This window comes from Apium graveolens, chromosome 5 (assembly GCF_009905375.1).
Source record: "Apium graveolens cultivar Ventura chromosome 5, ASM990537v1, whole genome shotgun sequence".
Taxonomy (NCBI): domain Eukaryota; kingdom Viridiplantae; phylum Streptophyta; class Magnoliopsida; order Apiales; family Apiaceae; genus Apium; species Apium graveolens.
Window position 1 is genome coordinate 228,280,413 of NC_133651.1, and position 8,243 is coordinate 228,288,655.

The window sequence follows — 8,243 nt, forward strand, 5'->3', positions numbered from 1 at the left end:
GCAACTACCATCTCTATCTCTGCGATTTCCACTCTCTAACAATGGCACCAATAGTCAAGATCATGTCACAAACTGGATACATCTATGATAAAAACAATTTCACGGCTCTAGTAAACAAGGGGATTCAACATTCAAGTGACTACCACAAAATGATAGAGTTTGTGAAGAACTGCAAACTCAGTTATGCAATGCTAGAATCACCCACCATCTTCTGTGAGGTTGTTGAAGAGATGTGGATGACTGTTACGTACAACTCTATTGATAAGACAATCACACTCACTATTAAAGGTAAGGTATTCTATATCAATAGTGATGTTATTAAAGCATGTTTCAAAATTCCTGATAATATTGTGACCTCACCACACACAGATACTGATATTGTTAATATGCTTAATTCCATGAACTATGCACTCTCTACTTCTAAGTTTAGTGATATTAGGAGGTTGGGTCTTAGGAAAAAATGGAGTTTCATGTGTGATGTAGTTACCAAGGTCTTTTATGGTAAAATCAGTAATTTTGATTATGTCAATATTTCTATGTTTAACATGATTTACATGCTAGTTACAGATAAGTTCTTTAATTTTAGTGATCTTGTTTTGTTTGAGTTGGGGTTTAAATTAGGGGAGTTAAATAAGAGGGGTAAAAATGTTTACTATGCTAGATTTTTCATGATGCTAGCTAACCACCTCTCTGAGGAAATTGTGCTTGAGAACTCAAACAACAAATTAGATTGTTGGGTTCAAGAGAGAAGAATTGTTAGGAATATATGTGCATTAGTTTGATGATATGTTTAACAAAACACTTAAGTAGAAATCTAGTGTTTGTAGCCTCAACGGATAAGACCACTTTGGCTATCCGTTGATGGTGTAGCTTTACTTAGAAATAAGTCTAGTGTTGTAGAACATTTCAGTCTCTGAATTTGAGATATAATTCTTAAATGTTGAGGGAAATTATAAGTCATGTTGACTACTAAAGGATATGTAGATAGGAAGGCCAATTGTAAATATTTCATGCCTTGTAATTTTGTATAAATGAAATGGTGTCAACGGATAACTTAAAGACCTTCAACGGATGAGAAACAAAGCTTCAACGGATGTCTCTAAAGCTTCAACGGATAACATCCTTCAACGGATGAGTGCATCAACGGATAGAGCTTCAACTGCTAACACATCAACGGATAAAGCCATCAACGGATGAAGGCTTTAACGGATGTTCTGTTAAATAGCAGTTGACAAGTGGTAGTTGTACCTACAAACAGAGGCACATGGGTTGACAGAGACAACTGAGATGTGGTAGCCTATTTCAGGAACATCAGAAAAAGCAGCCGTTCTACTCTAGTATAAAGAGGCAATAGTCAACAATGCACTGGAGTAAAATGGAGAAGAAACAAGTGGAGAACTTATTTTATTATTGTACTTTTTATCTTTGTCTTCACTTGTAAACTTGGTGTTATATAAACCAAGTAGCAGCTAGTAATTAGATAAGAATTTTTCCAGAGCTGTTTAGAAAAATCTTGAGAAAAATTATCTAGGTTGTACTAGGATGCAGCTGTGATTTGTGATCAACTTCTTGAATCACAGATTTTCTGAAATACCATCTCTGGTGGAACAACAAATCCACCAGAAAAGTTTTTAAGGTCTGTTGTGTTCTGTACTTTTGTGCTTGAATATATATCTGTCTGTATTAGCTTAAAGCAATTCACACACTTTTTTATCTTAAACACACAGCCTTTGAAACTGCTCAAAACTCTAAAAAGTTTTGAGATTTACATTCAACCCCCTTTTGTAAATCTCATTGTTAGTTCACTAGGAATAACAATTGGTATCAGAGCAGGCTCTTGACACACAAAGAGTTTAAAGTTCTTGGAAACTAACAAAGATGAGTAAGAAGGATATTGGAGTAAAAATCCCAGTTCTTGACAAAGACAGTTATCACCATTGGAAGGTGAAAATGCACCTTCATCTACTCTCCCAAGATGAAGGTTATGTAAACTGCATTGAGAATGGTCCTCACATTCCCCACAAAGTAGCCACAGTTGCTACAGCCACAATTGTTGTTGGTCAATCCATTCCAAAACCTAGAGCAGAATGGACAATGGAAGACACAGAAGAAGTCCACAAGGATAAGAAGGCTATGAACATTTTGTTTAATGGTCTTGACAAGGATATGTTTGATAATGTGATAAATTGCACAACTGCCAAAGAGGTTTGGGACACAGTTCAGCTACTGTGTGAAGGTACAGAACAAGTAAAAGAAAACAAAATGCATTTTCTCATTCAACAGTATGAGTATTTTCATTTTGAAGAAAATGAATCTTTAAATGACACATTCAATAGATTCCAAAAGCTATTAAATGGACTGAAGCTGTATGGAAGAGTGTACCAGGTGAAGGATTCAAATCTTAAATTTTTAAGATCCTTGCCAAAGGAATGGAAACCCATGACTGTCTCCTTGAGAAACTCTCAAGATTATAAGGACTTCACTCTTGAAAGATTATATGGAATCTTGAAGACTTATGAACTAGAGCTGGAACAGGATGAGGTATTGGAGAAGGGAAGAAAGAAAGGAGGTTCAGTTGCCTTGGTAGCTGAAAATGAGAAAGAATGCAGACAAGAAACTGTGAGATCAACATTAAACTCAAAAAATGGCACAAGCAAATCAGAATCAAGCAAGGGTAAGGAGCAAGTTGCTGAGAATGAAGACAACTCCAGCCAAGATGACTCTGATGGTATTGATGAGCATCTTGCATTTCTGTCCAGAAGATTTGCAAAGATGAAATTTAAGAAAAACACTAGAGCCACTAAACCTCATAAGAACATGGTGGACAAATCCAAGTTCAAGTGTTTCAATTGTGGTATAAGTGGACACTTTGCAAGTGAGTGCAGAAAGCCAACTACTGAAAAGAAGAAATTTGACCAAGTAGATTATAAAAAGAAATATTTTGATCTGCTCAAGCAAAAGGAGAAGGCTTTCATTACTCAAGAAAAAGACTGGGCAGCTGATGGAGAAGAAGAGGATGAAGATGTGGAATATGTCAACTTGGCTCTCATGGCTGATTCTGAGGAAAATGAAGTTAGTTCATCAAGCAACCAGGTAATCACTACTGATTTAACACAGCTTACTAAAGAAGAGTGCAATGATGCTTTTAATGACATGTCTACTGAATTGTATCACTTGCGTGTGTCTCTTAAATCTCTTGCTAAAGAAAATAGTAGGATTAAAGAGAACAATCTGTTTTTAAGTAATAGAAATGCTGTGTTAGAAGATAAGTTGATTGACCTAGAGAAAACTAAGCTACATTGTATATCGGTTGAAAATGAACTAGCTGAATCTGTTAAGAAAGTAGAAATACTTTCTAATCAATTAGAGAGAGAGCAAGAGGTGATTAAAGCCTGGAAAACATCTAGGGATGTTATTGCTCAAATTGTCAAGGTACAAGGAATTGAATCATTTTGTGAGGCTGCCTGGGATAAAAACAAAAAGAAAATGGAATTAATTGATGGGCTGTCAACGGATGTGGAATCAACGGATGATGAAAATTATCCGTTGAAGGAAGAAAAGGAGCATCCGTTGAAGGTTCCTCAATTAAAACAGGCAGATGTTTCTAACAGTGAAAAACTAAAGAAACTCAACAAAAAGTTTGGTTCAACTTCCAAGAACTTTGTCAAAGAAGAAACAAGCACATCCAAAGATTTCAGTAAGGTGAATATAGGACACATGACCTTAGAACAGTTAAAGAATAAGCTCAAAGTGGTTGAGGATAAAAAGGAAACTAAAAGGAAATCTAATAGAAATGGGAAGGTAGGGGTTAACAAACACAACAATTACATACCTGATAAGTATGCTCCTAGAAAAAGCTGTGTGCATTGTAATAGTGTTAATCATCTATCTGATAATTGCAAATCTATTAAGAAAACTCCCATACCTGTACCCTCTTCCATGCCTAATATGTCAGCATCACCTCTACATGCTATGCCTGTTATGTCTCAACAGAATCCTTATGCACATTTTGCAAACATGCCATATTTTAACAATCCTTATCTTGCTGCATTTAGTATGCCTCAAATGCCATACAATATGCCTATGTGGAATAACATGTTTGCACAATCCATACCTTATCAAATTCCAAATGTGCTAAATGATTCTGTGACTAACCCTACACCTCAACCAACTACATCTAAGATCAAGGTTGACTCAAAGTTACCTAAGTCTAAAGATGCAGGAGGAATGAAGTCTAGGAGAAAGGCTAACATGAATGGACCCAAGGAAACTTGGGTACCAAAATCAACTTGATTGATTTTATGGTGTGCAGGGAAACAGAAGAAATCTATGGTACTTGGACAGTGGCTGTTCAAGACACATGACAGGAGATTTCTCCCTGCTCACAGGGTTTAAGGAGAAAGCTGGCCCTAGGATAACCTTTGAAGATGACAGCAAAGGGTTTACTATGGGATATGGCTTGATTTCAACAAGGAATGTCATCATTGATGAAGTTGCATTAGTTGATGGTCTCAAGCACAACTTACTGAGCATCAGTCAACTATGTGATAGAGGGAATACAATTTCCTTCAATTCTGAAGCCTGTGTTGTCACCAGTAAGAAAGACAACAAAGTGGTTCTAACTGGAGTTAGAAAAGGAAATGTGTACTTAGTTGACTTCAACTCTACTGATGCAGAATCTATTACTTGTCTCTTCAGCAAAGCAAGTCCAGTTGAAAGTTGGCTATGGCACAAGAAGCTATCCCATTTGAATTTCAAGACAATGAATGATCTAGTCAAAAAGGACTTAGTTAGAGGAATTCCTCCTGTTGAATTCTCAAGGGATGGTTTATGTGATGCTTGTCAGAAAGGCAAACAAAGGAAAGCATCATTCAAAAAGAAGCTTGAAACAACAATTGATGAACCATTACAGCTGCTACATATGGATTTGTTTGGACCAGTCAATGTATTGTCAATTGCAAGAAAAAGATATTGCTTAGTGATTGTAGATGATTTCTCAAAGTTTTCATGGGTCTATTTTCTTGGATCAAAGGATGAAGCAAGTGAAATCATTATCAATCACATCAGGCAAGTCAATAATCATCCTGACTTGAAGGTTAGGAATATCAGGAGTGACAATGGAACTGAGTTCAAGAATTTGACAATGAGGCTGTTCTGTGAAGAAAATGGAATCATGCATGAGTTCTCAGCTCCAAGAACACCTCAGCAAAATGGGGTAGTTGAAAGAAAGAACAGATCTTTAATTGAGGCTGCAAGAACAATGCTTGAAGAATCAAAGTTACCAACATATTTCTGGGCTGAAGCTGTTAATTGTGCCTGCTACACTCAGAATATTTCTTTGATCAATCAAGCTAAAGGCATGACTCCTTATCAATTGTTCAAGAGAAGAAAACCAACTCTAAACTTTCTTCATGTCTTTGGATGTAAATGCTTTATACTGAGAAATCAATCTGACCATAAAGGGAAGTTCGATGCAAAGGCTGATGAAGGGATATTTGTTGGTTACTCAGCTGGAAAATCTTATAGGGTCTACAATCTAAGAACCAACATTGTTATGGAATCTGTGCATGTTGTGTTTGATGATAAAAAGATTGATGGACTAACAGATGAGGGACATCATGAGAGACTCAAATTTGACAACATTGAGATATATTATGATGATAGTGAAGAGGAGACTGATGGAGATGACACTTCAAAAGGGATTCAAAACATGCCCTTGGATAATGCACAAAATTCTGCATCTGTTGATAGAGGCAATGCAGTATCCGTTGAAAGACATAATGCATCATCCGTTGAAGTACAAAATGAAGCATCCGTTGATCATAGTTCATCAACGGATAATCGATTTACATCATCAGTTGATAGAACTCCAAGTTCCCTGCAAAGGACCAACAACTCAGGGGGAGTTTCAACTAATCAACACTCTGTCTCACATCATGACAATACTGAGGCCACCTCATCTAGAGTATATCTTCCACCTCAAAGGAAATGGACCAAGAATAATCCCTTTGAACTGATCATTGGTGATGCATCATCTAAAGTGCAAACAAGAAAAGCTACTCAAGATGAATGTCTGTATAGTAGTTTTCTATCTCAGGAGGAACCTAAGAAAGTGGAAGAAGCTTTATTGGATCCAGATTGGATATTAGCTATGCAGGAAGAGCTGAACCAATTTGAGAGAAACAAAGTTTGGAAGCTGGTACCCAAACCAAAGAACAAGAGTCCTATTGACACAAAATGGGTATTCAGAAACAAGATGGATGAAAATGGCATTGTCATAAGGAATAAAGCCAGATTGGTTGCTAAAGGCTATTCTCAACAAGAGGGAATAGATTTTGATGAGACATATGCTCCTGTTGCAAGACTTGAAGCCATCAGAATTTTTCTAGCCTATGCAGCCCATGCCAATTTCAGAGTCTATCAAATGGATGTCAAGAGTGCATTTCTAAATGGGAAATTGGAGGAAGAAGTTTATGTAAGTCAACCTCCAGGGTTTGAAGATCCAAATTTTCCAGACTATGTGTATTATCTGTTGAAAGCACTCTATGGACTGAAGCAAGCACCTAGAGCCTGGTATGAAACCTTATCAAAATTCCTTTTGGAGAATCACTTCACTAGAGGTACTGTTGATAAAACTCTCTTCTTTAGGAATGTTAATGGCTCTAGTATACTTGTTCAAATTTATGTAGATGACATAATATTTGGATCTACAGATGATAAGCTTTGTAAAAAGTTTGCTAAGCTAATGCAAAGTAATTATAAAATGAGCCTAATGGGAGAACTAACCTATTTTCTTGGTTTACAAGTTAAACAAGTTAGTGATGGAATTTTCATTAGTCAAACTAAATATATTTATGATCTTTTAAAGAAGTTTGACTTAATAGAATGTTCATCTGCAAAAACTCCCATGGCCACTACCACCAAACTTGAATTAAATAAGACTGAAAGGTCTGTGGACATTACAAGTTATAGAGGCATGGTTGGTTCACTTTTATATTTAACTGCCAGTAGACCAGATATAATGTTTTCTACATGTCTATGTGCTAGATTTCAAGCTGACCCTAAAGAATCTCACTTAGTAGCTATTAAAAGAATTTTCAGATATCTCAAGGGGACTCCAAATCTGGGAATTTGGTACCCTAGAGAGTCTGGTTTTGATCTAATTGGCTACTCAGATGCAGACTATGCAGGTTGCAAAATAGACAGGAAAAGTACAACAGGCTCATGCCAATTCCTGGGAAACAAGCTTGTATCGTGGTTTAGCAAAAAGCAAAATTCAGTCTCTACTTCTACAGCTGAGGCTGAATACATTGCTGCTGGAAGTTGCTGCTCTCAAGTGTTATGGATGAGAAATCAACTCCTTGATTATGGACTACATGTTGATAGAATTCCTATTTTTTGTGACAACACAAGTGCCATAGCCATAACAGAGAATCATGTGCAGCACTCAAGGACCAAGCACATTGATATCAAGTACCACTTCATTAGGGAACATGTGATGAAAGGTACAGTGGAACTTCATTTTGTTCCAAGTGAACAACAAATTGCAGACATATTTACCAAGCCACTTGATGAATCAACATTCACAAGATTGGTAAGTGAGCTAGGTATGCTTAATTACTCTTAAAATTCATGTCCTTATTGCAATTTGAATTGAAGCCTGAAATGTATTAGCTGCAAGAACAAATTTGATTTTTAACATAGATTATTCCATCAACGGATATTCCCTATCCGTTGAAAGTCAAAATTGTTCTGTCAACGGATGTTTATTATCCGTTGAAAGTCATATACATTTCTGGAATTTTTATCCTTCAACGGATAAAACTGAAGTGTTCTTCAACGGATGACAGCTTACCTTATCCGTTGAAATATCACATCAGTCGATTCAAGTGTTTCACAGCCGTTGATTCTATTGTCTTAACCGTTGATACTCATACATACAGCTGTATGTATTTGTTTTAAAGGTAGTTTTTAGAATACTTACAGTTTATTCTTAAACGGCTGAAATTCACTTACACATATTTATTGTTTAATCTCTTATTTATATTTTTTTTGAGAAAGTATATAAGCCCTTCTGATTTTTCATTTTTACTTTACGCTTTCTTGAAATTTCAAAGCTTTTACCATTTTCTCTCTGCAAAACCTTCAAGTTATTCTCTGCAATTTCTACTCACAACAATGGCACCAGTAGTAAAGATTATGTCTCAATCTGGGTTCATCTATGAGAAGAACAATTTCATAGC